Raw genomic sequence first — 14,059 nt, 5'->3', positions numbered from 1 at the left:
GCAGGATGCAGTGCGTGCCCCATTGGCATGGCTGCACCTGTGCTGGAATGTTGGACAGGACTGAACCCTTAATACATCTTGGTGGATAATGAAGCTTTGCTTCCATTCCACTTACGGTGAGAGACAGCATTTCAAACCTTGTCACCTACTATGCTCTGCGGAAATGCAAAGTGCGTGCGCGGCAGAGAGGACACTGTTTTTCATTATGAACTTTTCAATATGTATGAGCTCAAAATAAATACAAAAAGCCCTCCTGACAAACAGAACTGAGCAACATGAGAAAAAGAGAGGGGAGAAAAAACAAAAAAAAACCCAAACCTCCCCAAACATGCAAAGCTCCGGCTTTAAAAAATGCATCTTTTTCCTTGAAGTTTATTATAGACCAAATGAAAGGGGCGTCTAAGGATGTTGCAACTCGAGCATGGCAGCAAGCTGTGTCAAGCCTCCACATTAAACATGGGTTTCTTTTAAAGCCTGGATTTGCCTCGGTCTGTGTGGGTGACCTGAAAAAGGAGATGCAATCCTTTTGACGCCTTGTTTCCAACAAGCCGCATCCGGATCGGAAGCACTCGCGTCGGAGGCAAATTTGCAACAGAAAACGATCTGGTTTTTGCAAGTGGAAGTGGGCGTTCTACACAGCTATATATTGCTTTTTAACTTCTCTTCGAGAGACAATAAGTGGTTCTGATACCAGGAAGAAATATATGCAGTGTTGGTGGCAGAGAGAGAAAACCAAGGCACGCAAGTGCACTCTTATGACTCCATTGCATAATTTGGTACAAGCTATTTTTAAAAACCTGACCTTGTTTTGTCCCCATGTCCCTCCCCCACCCCCATATTATTTCTGTCATTTCAATATTATTCTTACTTTGCAGCTGAGAAAACTGAGACTGAGAAAGAGGACTTGTCCAAGGTCCAGAATGAGGAGGAACTGTTACCCTGCACATGCCCAGTCTTGTCTGATCTTGAAAGCTAAGCAGGGTCAGGCCTGGTTAGTACTTGGATGGGAGACCACCTGGGAATTCCTGGTGCTGTAGGCTTATACCATAGCCTTTCGAGACTGAAGGTTGCCAACCATAAGAACATAAGAACAGCCCCACTGGATCAGGCCATAGGCCCATCTAGTCCAGCTTCCTGTATCTCACAGCGGCCCACCAAATGCCCCAGGGAGCACACCAGATAACAAGAGACCTGCAAGGCATTCTGGGAATTGTAGTTAAGAACATAAGAACAGCCCCACTGGATCAGGCCAAAGGCCCATCTAGTCCAGCTTCCTGTATCTCACAGCGGCCCACCAAATGCCCCAGGGAGCACACCAGATAACAAGAGACCTACATCCTCGTGCCCTCCCTTGCATTTGGCATTCTGACATAACCCATTTCTAAAATCAGGAGGTTGCGCATACACATCATGGCTTGTACCCCATAATGGATTTTTCCTCCAGAAACTTGTCCAATCCCCTTTTAAAGGCGTCTAGGCTAGACGCCAGCACCACATCCTGTGGCAAGGAGTTCCACAGACCGACCACACGCTGAGTAAAGAAATATTTTCTTTTGTCTGTCCTAACCCGCCCAACACTCAATTTTAGTGGATGTCCCCTGGTTCTGGTATTATGTGAGAGTGTAAAGAGCATCTCCCTAGCCACTCTGTCCATCCCCTGCATAATTTTGTATGTCTCAATCATGTCCCCCCTCAGGCGTCTCTTTTCTAGGCTGAAGAGGCCCAAACGCCGTAGCCTTTCCTCATAAGGAAGGTGCCCCAGCCCCGTAATCATCTTAGTCGCTCTCTTTTGCACTTTTCCATTTCCACTATGTCCATATCTGTTTGTGTAAAGCTGCCTTCACTTCAGTCAGACCGTTGGTCCATCTAGGCAGTGGTATTCATCTGTGGGATGGGGGCAGAGCTCAGGAGCAGACTGCGCAATCTGAACTCAGAGCTCCATCGGCACAGCAGTCTGTCTCAGCAGAAGGTGTCACAAACAGGCTATAAGGCACATCGTGACACCCAGCAAGTGAGCAGCACCAGCAGAGCAACCTGTGATGCCCTGCCAATGTTGCACCAGCCGCTGGTGGAGGTAAGATTTGTGCCAGGTGGTGGAGGGTCGGCAGGAGGTTGTTGGAGGTGGGAAGGGGTTTTTGGGTGGGGGAGGGTGGAATGGGGGTGCGGATCAGGCCCTGGAGAGGGAGAGATTGGCATCGGCCTCCTCTGTTATATCCTAACCTCCACCCAGGCCTGCCAGTGCGACATCAGGCTGATCGGACTTCTGCCAGCTAAATAGCTGGTGGAGATCTGAGTGCCTCATAGGACAGGCTGGGGTGTTACTCTGGGTAAAAGGGAAAATATCCCCTTACCCTGAGGAAACCTCCAGCCACCTCTTAACCTATGCTGAATATGGTATAGGCCAGGGGTGCCCAAACCCCGGTCCTGGGGCCACTTGCAGCCCTCGAGGCCTCTCAATGTGGCCCTCAGGGAGCCTCCAGTCTCCAATGAGCCTCTGGCCCTCCGGAGAGTTGTTGGAGCCCACACTGGCCCGACACAACTGCTCTCAGCATGAGGGTGACTGTTTGACCTCTTGCGTGAGCTGTGGGATGAGGGTTCCCTCCACTGCTTGCTGTTTCACATCTGTGATGCAGCAGTGGCGGTGAAGGAAAGCCTGGCCTTGCTTTGTGCAAGGTCTTTTATCAACCTTGAGCTATTACAAGACCTTCATTCATTCATATAAGTCCATCTTTAATATATTCATTTATGTAAACCTATGTAAATTTTTTCAAATTTAAAATGTAAATTAATTCTTTTTTTCCCCTAGCCCCCGACACAGTGTCAGAGAGACAATGTGGCCCTCCTGCCAAAAACTTTGGACACCCCTGGTATAGGCCATGCAGCCTGGCTGCACCAGCACAGGTTAGGATAGGGCTGAGAGTGTAAACTTTGAATACAGAGGTCACATTCCCTTTCCAGTTCAAAGGATCCCAAGAAGCAAGATTGGGAGAATCTCTGTTCAGAACCCAACAGAGGTACTATCAATGAGAATAGACAGCACTGGCTTGCTAGACCAATGAACCAATTCAGTAGAAGTCAGCATCACACAGTCCAGCACATAGTCTACTCTGTGACATAGTGGCTCTCAAGCATAAATCTTACTGAGCCGCACTTTCTGAGCTCTTTTTGGATAGGGATGCCAGGATCAAAACTGAGACCTTCATCATATTACACAGGCACTCATTAACAGCACTTACCACACCTTTACATGGGATGATAAGAAGGTGAACAAGAAGGTCCAGCATTGATGCCATGCCTTTTAAGATGGAGAAGATTGCAGAGGTGATGCCACCATTCTTGTATGGTCAAGGTCACTTTCCAACTGTTGATCACCAAAGTTGAAAGGGTACTTGGAAAGGTGTTGGCAGCAACATGTCTTGCCATCCTACCAGCAGCCATCTTGGGGATGTGGAACTTTACAGTCCACCAGTGAATGACTGGTGGAAATTAATGTAATTTTTGTTGGAGGAAATTAAAAGTAGTTTCCTCTTTGGGGGGAAGCAGAGTAGCTTAAGCAGTGGACCCCCCTTTGGGTATGACCCCAGGGAACCTCCCTCACCTGGCTGACTGCTATTCAATAAAAAAAGACAAAGAGGCAATGGCTTGTTAAAGTTGCAAAAAAGAAGTTATTTACTTACAGTTCCATTGAGTATACATTTACAGCATCTGGTTAGGATCAGAGGTTCAGCTAACACTTAGAGATAGCAAGGCCCTGGAGATAGCAAAGCCCTCGCCCTGCATGCCTTGTGCTCAAGATGGCCTGGGCATCAGAGCCCTGGTGTGCGCATCTTAACAGGTCGGTGGTCAGAGGACAAGAGGAGGTGCTCAGAGGAGAAGGGAAGGATAAAGGGTTAGGGCCACACCCCACAAGGATCACAGAGAGAACAGGTAGAAAGGTCAGAGTCACTGGGCCATAGCTTGAGCCCTTCTGGACAGCATCCTGCCCCGTCTGGACAGCAGACAGAGTTGCACCAACTCCAACAATTTTCTCTAAGAAATTGTGACTCTGCTTCAAGAACTGAAACATTAAACTGCTGTTTCCTTAGGATTTCTGCAGTAGCTTAATAAAAAAGTGGTTGGGGGAGGGGCCAGCCAGCAGCCGAACGGACGTGCCTCTCTCAGGCTCTTGAAAGGCACTCTGTTTTTTCCCAAAAACTGTGGATCCGAGGAGATCCGAGGATTGTTTGTCAGGAGAGACAAACCCCTCCATGTGATCGCATGATTTCCCTGGGGCTTTCCCAGGAGATTCCACCATCTTGGCAGCAATGGTGAAGAATTCATTTTGAATAAAGCTGAAGGCCCCTGCAGGGAAAGACATTGGAAGACTTAAATAAGCGTCATTCCGTTTGTGTATGCCTGGTGTGGACTGAGTAATTTATTTGCCTGATTTGTTTTCTTGCCATGAGAAGAGGAGGAGGGGGGAAGGTTCCCCCCTCTGCTGTTTATTGGTGTGAGGAGAAATTGTAGAGGAGATTTACCAAGTTTGCTATGGATATATGAAAATATAATTATAACTTTACAACTTTGAATTTCGGTGGATTACAAATTAACTGTCCTTGAAAAGTTTGTGTATTGGAGCATTTATTGCCTTGGTTTGTTACTATCATTTGGGAGTGCCTGAAGGAGCAGCTGGATGCTTTGACATTCCTGCATTGCCAAGGTTACAAGTCTAAACAAGATAAGAGAAATATAAATAAAACAACAGTGCACCAGTGACATCTAGTGACATCTAGTGGATTTTAAAAACATTGCAAGAACTGGATTTGTGTTTATAATTGAAGCAAGGAAGACAGTATGCTGAGGACATCTAGCAGCCTTAAAGAACACTGCGAGCAGGAGGAATGAAGATGGCGGGCAAAACAGTGAAAGTCCAAGGCACGCCAGTGTCAGAGACGGGACTTGGAAAATTAGTACAAGAGGAACCAAAAGGGAAAGACTGGAAACAGACTGTGCAAGACAACATAGAAAAACTGTTGGTGATGGTACAGCAACTAACAAACCAATCTGTACAATCTCAAGCTAGTGTGGATGCTTTAACTAAACAATTAGATGATCTTACTGGACAACTGATGGAGGTGAAAATTACACCAGAAGAAAATAAACAAAAGATTGAGAGATTGTGACAAAAGATAAGAAAAGATCAAGCTAAAATATTGGAGATAAAAGAAAATCAGCATGATGCAGAGACGACGTTAACGGAAATTCAGATGGATAGTGCAGCTCGAGTGGTGAGGATACAAAATATACCAGAGGAGAAAGGAGAAGATACATCATGACGGATTGTCAGATTAATATCGCAATGGATTGATACACCAATGAAGGAGATATATCTAAAGAACTGGACTCAGTGAGAAGAGTGAGCACTTCTTATCTGAGAAAACGCGAATTACCAAGAAAAATCCATGTGAAATTCATCAGAACCTTTTACAGAGATAAATTATTGAAGGCCTCACAGGAAAAGCAATGGACAGTGGATGATAATAAAGTCAACATTTTGAGACATGTTCCATGGAGAGTGAGGAAGAAGAGAAAAGAATATGAAAACCTGACAAAATTTTTAAGAGAAAAGCAAATACCATACAGATGACTTTCTCCGGAAGGTATGTTTTTTCATTATCAGATACAGAGATATAATATAAATTCAACAATGAAAGCAGAAAACTTCTTGCATACAATGATGAAAGATGAGATAAGAAAGGAAGAAAAGGAGGAAGAGAAATTGAAAAGAAAAGAATTAGAAGAATATAGACTATATTCTATATAGAATATAGAAAGGAGTTGGATGAAAAGAAATCAGATGATTTAGGAACAACAAATGAATCAGAGAGGGAAGAACCTAGAGGAGAGGGTAAGAGGCGCTCACCAATAGAAACAAGAAAAAGACAAAAAGAGAGGAAGACTAGTAAAAAGAAACGTGATGACTAATGAATAGGGCATTGTTGGTGAATAAAAAATTAGGAGAAGTTTTTGTGGCTTCAGATGAAAAAAAGTGTTACTATTTATGTTAAAGAAAGATTGAGAACAAAATTAATATATGCATTATAAGGTGGACTATTGGATTTTGAGATGTAAGAAGAAACAGTAAAACAATGCATGATAAAATGGGCGTAAAATATAGGCCATAATATCACAATAGATCAATGGGAACAGATTTGGAAGCATAATAAAAAAAATTTACTAGAGCAACAAATTTCATATTATTTTAGAGATTATAGATAAAGAAAATTATGTATATTTAGTTATTATGATTCTAAGTGTAGTGAGGATCTTATATGTTAGATAATGGAAGGATTCTAAAATATTAATGAAAAAATGAATTAATAGAGAAAATAATGAATGTGACAGAAATGGACAGACTTTTAGAAGTTTTGGATTAACAACGAAAACCGACACAAATTGAGCAAGGGAGAAAACTCTTTTATGTTTGGTTGAAAATGAAGTTTTAGAAATATATGATAGGGCATTTAGATGATTGTATTATATATATATATATATAAAATCTTTGATATGATATGATACATGTATGATGAATGAAAAATGATATTAAGAGGTAAATTTAGAAGAGGAAGTGATTAAGATATGTAATGATTTATTAGTTTTTGTGATATATGATAATGATATATGATTTCCTGCATCCTTTGTGTTTTTTGTGTAGTGAAGTGTGTTATGTTTTTTGTGTTATGTGTATTTGTTTATAGTAGTTATTGGAAAATAAAATAAAAAATAACAAAGTGGTCAAAGATTTCTGCATACCCTATTTTTCAAGCATTCCATTTGTACCAGATTTGCATTTGGCCTCTTGTAAGAACCAGGTAAGAACTCTTGTAAGAACCATTCAATGAACCAGGTTTGGGACTGCTGTTATCAAAGGCAAAGATTTTGAAACCTGTCAAAAAAAACAATCGGATCAGAATTCCATGGCAAAAGATTTGACATAAAGACCTGGCGCTGAGTTATCATGGGTGTGACTTACAGCAAGTTTGCAAGACTCAGTGGCGGTGTAAGGCCAGAGCCAGGAGCTCAAGATTGGGCTCTTTGTACACTTTCTGTGACTCTATGCTCACAGTATTCCTCAACTTTAATAACTTTGAATCATCTAGTAGAGGATCTCCCTTCCTAAAGCTACTGAAAAATTGTTGTTTACATTTTTATTACTTAATTGGTCAGTTCATTGACCAACTGAATGGTCCATTGGTCTGTTCATTGACCTTAACTGGTACATTCATTTGAATGCCAAGGAAAACCAGAAAACAATGCACATCAATGCTGCTTAATGTTTAAATTATTCTTTCTGTCTATAACTCCTTAGACCAGAGCCAGATATATCCATTTCTTATGTGAAAAGAGCATAGAGGGTGATAAGGCAAAAGGTTCAAGATGGATGAGAGGAAATACTGTTTTGCACAGTCCAGAATTAACTACTGGAATTCTCTATTGCAAGTTATGATGAAGACCATTCGCATAGATGGCCTTACAAGGTGATTAGACAAATTCAAGGGGAAGAGGTACATTGCTGGCAATTAGCCATGCTTGCCTTTTTAAAGGGGGAGCCAATGGGGAGGGCTGTTGCTTCTTACATAAATACAGTAAGCACAATAAATCATTATCTTATGGAATTTGCGACCACAAAACGTAGTGATGGCCACGAGCTTAGACTTGAAATTTCATAGACAGTATGTCTATGGATGGCAATCAACCATGATAACTCCATGGCTCTTCTGGATGGTGTGGGAAACAGAGGAAGGCCACCCCCATTGTGTTCTCCTTGTGCGCATGCAATGGCAGCTGGCTGGGCTCCCTTTGGAAACAGAATGCTGAACCAGTCAGGCCTTGTTCTGATCCAGCAAGGCAGTTCTTGTGGCTTATCTCCAATGAAGCTAGCCATGACTGAGCAACAATAAAATCAATGAGACCACCCAACCCTATAGGACACTTATGGTGGCAGAATTCCCAGTCCCCCACCATAAATGTCACTGTGACATCATGAAAGGTGTGCTTTGGGGCCATCTGCACAAACAGTCAGAAGCCCCACAGCAGTAGATCCTGGATGCTGTGCTGAAGCAGACACGGTGGTGGAGGCACTGGTACATGCATGGGCAGTTCAGGGAAAGTTTGGGGCAGGGATCAGGCTGGGCAGGGGGGTGGGAAGGGGTAGATCTTGGAGCAGCAGTGCACAGAGTTATCCTATCCCCATTTTCCTGACCTGACACAGACCATCTCTTGGATTATGCCAGCAAAATAGCTGTCGTAGGTCTGAGAAGACTCTTTTGCAGTCAAGCAGCCAATGGAGAGGTAATTAAAAATGATTTTTTACTTACTCTCATGTGCTGTCTTGTTACCTCCCCCAACGTAGTATGAAGCACGTATTCAGTTAGCAGTGCGACATACTGTGGACTGCTGGGGGATAGTGACAACTAATTTTCTTTGGATACAATGCAAAGTTCTTACCTTCAGAACAATGAACCAGAACTTTAAGCAAACTTTGGATGGGTTGTTCACTTGAATGCTGTCTCTGGTTTTGCAATCAGGCTGCGCTTTGCTGGCAGGAAGAACTGAAGAGTGTCATGATTGAATGACACCCTCAGAAATCCTTCTGACAGCAGCCCTTGCGTAGGCCTATCCCCTGGCTGGCTGGTCTATGGCTGGGCCTGTATTACATTAACTCAACTGCAGGTGCTGAAGGCTATACCCAGTCTCTGCAGTCAGCTTCAGACTGGCCAAGGGTGACCCTGATATGATTGACAAGTACACCCTACATGATTCTCTGAGGCAGGACCAAAACAAAACACCAGAAAGGCCAATTTCAAGGAGTTTATTTAGAAGCACAGATGCTAAAAAAAAAAATGCATCTAGAATGAGGACAGAGCCCAAATTGAGGGGCTGACTTTTTGTGAAGATTTTTGCACATCCTGAATACACCCTTTTTTCACCCATGGGAGGCAATAACTGTGCAACTATGTATGGTTGGCAACCTTCAGTCTCGAAAGACTATGGTATAAACCTACAGCACCTGGTATTCCCACGCAGTCTCCCATCCAAGTACTAACCAGGCCTGACCCTGCTTAGCTTCTGAGATCAGATGAGTTCACTGCATTTTCTGTCTAGACATAAGAAGAACACCACTGGATCAGGCCTAAAGCCCATCTTGTCCAGCTTCCTGTATCTCACAGTGCTTCACCAGATGCCTCAGGGAGCAAACAAAGACAACAAGAGACCTGCACCCTGGTACCACTCCCTTGCATCTGGCATTCTGAGACAGCCTACTCCTAAGCCAGGAGGTTGCACATACCCATCATGGTTTGCAACCTGTGATTAACCTTTTCCTCCAGAAATCTGTAAAATTCCCTTTTTTAAAGGCAGCTGGGTCAGTTGCCATCACCACATCCTGAGGCAATGAGTTCCAGAAATTAATGCTGCCTTGTGCTGAGTGAGACCTCTGGGTCCATCTAATTCAGTGTGGTCTTCCCTGATTGAGGCTCTCCAGGGCTCTCCAGGGCTTCACATGAGGTCTTTCCCTGTGTCTACCTTACCTGGATATGCCAGAGTTGAACATGCATGCTGTACTACTAGGCAATAGCTCCTCCCCAAGATAGGCATGGCCAGCTGCTGTGCACATCCATCAGTGAGAGCATTGCACATCATGGTGCACCATCATATGTTATGAATCATGACCAGAAGCCACAGAGAAGCACAAGGCTCTGAGTCTTATGATGGCAGCAACGTTGGAACCGGGTGCTCCACAGCAGCAAAAATACGGCTTTCCAACCTTTAGTGCCAGTAGTGCAGCATCTGGTGGGAAGACAGTATCCGAGGGAGATGAACTGTGAACATAGGGCACTGGGGCAGGTATTGAACTGGGGCCTCTGGCACTGAGGAAGCAAGGTATCCCCACAAGGTCCACATTTAAATGGATGAGCAGTGCTGGCAGCTGATAAACCTTATTAGAGACATTGACCACTCCACTGCTTGCTGCCGGCACATTGAATGGCTCTGTTGTTATCTTTGCATGTTATGGCCTTTCATGTTCATGGTGTTTTACAATTTCTCTCCCATGTCCAAGGGCAGGATTTTTCTCCACTCTACTGTCAGCACTGAAAAGTGTTGTTAAGTTGCAAACGCTCCAGTAGGGAAATCTCCCAGCAAAAATCCATTTTGTCACTGCACATTTGCGATTATTTGCTTGTTTTGCTCTCCTTGCTAAGACTTCTCCTGCTGGTGTACTGGAGATCCTGCCAGCGGCCTGGTGAGAAGCAAACCATGCCCTGTGAGGCAGGCTCCCAATTACATTAAAGCAGTGGATATTTTAAGTGGATATTGGAGATAGTTGGTTTTTTTAAAGGTACCACTCAGTGATGTTGCTAGGGGATACGGGGAGGGGTGCGGGCTGCACTGGTGGACTTGCACAGTGGGGGTGACACCATTACTCGCCAATGTTTTTGACATCTTGATGTATTCGTATGAAACCATCATGTTATATATCAATCGATGTGTAATTTCATGCACAATGCAATGAAACAAACCACATTGAAATATCTCTATTCTATCAAAAGTTATAGCCATGAAGCCAACGGAGGTGATGATACATTATCACTGCCACCACCCGGGCATTGCCCCGCCCACCACATGGGAGGAGGTCCATCATAGCCTCTGGCCTCCCACACCAGGTGATGCCACTGCATCCACTTGCCATAAGCTACTGTAGAATGACTTTTTTTTCTGTATATGGTCATGAAGCATCATTGCTGCAGAAAGGAATGGTTGCAGTGTGAAATGATATGCTGGAAGGATGCGATACATTTGTCCCCAGTTGAGAACATTGGGCTTGGTCTTTGATTTAACATCTCTTACTTCTTTCCTTTCTCTCATCTAGATCTGTGACTGTATCTTGGGCAGCTGATGGAGATCAACCTGGCCTCCTGGTATAGTAGATTATTACCCAACCACCAGACGTATAAACTCCCTCATCCCAAAGGGGAGCTCACTCTTTATTTACAGAGCTATTAGGCAGGCTCCCTTGGGACGCACTCATCACACCTGGTGTGTGTGGCCACTGGTGAAGCTACAGGTGGGGTGGCATGATATGTACTGCAGGTGCTGCCATGTAAGCAGCATTTCTCCCATTGGATTGGCTCTGATGGCAAGCAGGAAGGGCCACTTACATAGCACATTACAGTGCCTTCAGTACTGCGGACTCCCGCTTAGCTACACCACTGAGTAGCCACACTCACCAAGACTTACCTTTACCAGCTCAGAAATGCCAGCTTCAGAGGCTTATAATGCTGTCTGCGCCACAAACATTCAAATCCCTGATGTATTCTCTGGCTCGGATTTTAAACTGAACCAGAGGAGGGGGGTCTGCTCCTTCCCACCCATCCCCCACCACAACAGGGTCTGAATCAATTCAAATTGGCGCACATCAAGGGGAGCTGTTTCCAAGTCCAGTTTGGGAGGGCCGATTCATCACGCATCTCAGCCTTTATTTCAATGTGCCTTTCGACAAGAGAAGTCAAATTGCCCCTCAGCCCCCAGTAATGGCCAGGCCATTTTGTCATGTTGCATAAAAGAACAGCCAAGATCCGTTCCTTCCCCTCTGCCAAGCAGGAGCAACAGATTGGGAGAACAATGGCTGCAGAAAAAAAAAATAGATGCCTGCATCCTTAGTAGTAAACACCTTCATCATGTAGGAGTCTCTAAAAGGTTTGAAATAAATGCTGACTGTTTAGGAGTGTTTCCAGCGAGTGGCTTGATGGGGAAAATACACCCTGTAAAGCATTTGACGTGTGATTTGTATCTGAGAGCAACTGAGCATGTGGAAAGGCCAGCCTCTCCAAAATCCTTCTTTGCAGGCGGCAAGAGAGGCCTGCTTCCCCGGTAACGCCTTCACCTCTCTATTGAACCCATCATTTTGGAGCACAGGCTAATCTGGCTGTGCGGAGATTTACACATGATTCCCTGTGCAACCAAATGAAAAGAAAATAGATATACAAGCCACTCACATCTCTAAGCAGCAAATGGAATTGTTCTCCAAGGTCCTGGGTATGTTTAAGGAAATGAACCTTGAACAGAAGAGGTGAAGAGGAAAAAAAAAAAAGCCACTTTGCAAAGAAACACATTATTTAAAATGTGGGTTTGATCCTTGTGTCTCTTGCACATAGATGTACAATGCAGAGGGTGTTGCATAAATCTCTCCAGTGTAAAAATGTCAAGCATATGGAGAGGAGCTGCGGTCGGAGGCCAACTCGCTCCATTCACCCACACTGGAAATGGAAGAAGCAGAAGGACAGGGAATCACCAGGGGAGAACGTAGTCTCCCAATCTGCCTTGCAGAGACGTAACAGCAAATACACTGCCATAGCCACACCTCTCTCTCGCCGTGCCCCCTATAGCCACGTTGAGACACACAGCAACAAAAAAGAAAAACTGTCAACCCCAATGGCAGTCCAGGGAGGGGGGGCAAAAATATAAATAGAGCTCTGTTCACTATACAAAGTGGTGTTTAACAGCCCAGTCCTATGCTTCCCAAGCACCAAGGGCTACAATGGCACCAGAATGGTGACCACTGTATTCTATGGGACAGGGAAGCTGCTCCAGGACCCCTCAGAGTAAGGAAACAAATGTTCCCTTATCCCTTGTAGCATCCAGGTGGTCCCAAAGGGTCTCCTTGGATCAGTCCAAGGAGCTGGCGCAGAACCAAGGAGACCCATGGTGGGTTTCTGGCCCTGCAGGGGGGGGTCAGGATACGGGGGAACAGCCTGCCACCATCTCTGCCCTGTTCCAGGCCCGTTCCACCCCTCCTCCACCCGGTTCTGCCCCCTTCCCACCCTCCCCCTGCCCTGAAAAGCCCTGCCACTGGCTGACAACTGTACTTACCGCTGGGAGCTTGCAGTGGCCATCTTCCGGTGATGAGGCCCAGCGTCAACTGATGCTGGACTTAGCACTGGTGGCATGTCAGTACTGCTGGCACAAAAGTGCCTTGGCACTTTTTGCAACAGCTACGTCAGCAGCTGAACGCTTCAAGCGTTCAGAAACTGAATGCTTTCCACATGCTCTGACGCATCCTCGGCATCACCTGGCAGGACAAAGTTCCAAACGACACAGTCCTGGAACGAGCTAGAATCCCCAGCGTGTATACACTGCTAAAACAGAGAAGCCTGCGTTGGCTCGGTCACGTCGTGAGAACAGATGATGGCCGGATCCCAAAGAATCTCCTCTATGGAGAACTCGTGCAGGGAAAGTGCCCTACAAGTAGACCACAGCTGCGATGCAAGGATATCTGCAAGAGAGATCTGAAGGCCTTAGGAATAGACCTCAACAGGTGGGAAACCTTGGCCTCTGAGCGTCCCTCATGGAGGCAGGCTGTGCAGCATGGCCTCTCCCAGTTTGAAGAGACACTTGGCCAACAGACTGAGGCAAAGAAGGAAGGCCCACAGCCAGGGAGACACACCAGGGACAGACCACATTTGCTCCCAGTGTGGAAGGGATTGTCACTCCCGAATTGGCCTCTTCAGCCACACTAGACGCTGTTCGATACACTAGAGCACAATACCACACTAGAGCACGATACCATAGTCTCCCGCGACTGAAGAATGCCAATGGTTACGTCAGCAGTGCCAGCACAGCACCGGCACCATGGCCCATCGGATTGGGCCCTAAATTTTTTGCGCCATTACGATTGCTAAATTCAGTATTTAGCTAACTGAGCTAAAGCAGTTTTAAAATAGCCCTCAGTCTCTCCAGGATGAGGAATAATAATCTCTTTTTAGGAGAAAGACAGCAGAAAAAGTGTCTCCAACTAATTTAACACGACACACTTGTTGCTTAAATGCACCACTTCCTGGATGCAAATCTCATTCATTTCACTACAACCGGCTTCCAAGTGTCACAACAAGGTCAATGGAATCATAGGACACTACAAGCAGTAAAGCCTTACTTAAGTCTTATGTCACTTAAGTACTTATGTCACTGACAATTAATTATGATGGTGGGCAATCCAGAATTAAGTAGCAGGACCCTGACGTCC

The sequence above is a fragment of the Tiliqua scincoides genome, chromosome 2, assembly GCF_035046505.1.
Source record: "Tiliqua scincoides isolate rTilSci1 chromosome 2, rTilSci1.hap2, whole genome shotgun sequence".
Taxonomy (NCBI): domain Eukaryota; kingdom Metazoa; phylum Chordata; class Lepidosauria; order Squamata; family Scincidae; genus Tiliqua; species Tiliqua scincoides.
The sequence above is the reverse complement of the archived record's forward strand: the minus strand, read 5'-3'. Positions refer to the sequence as shown.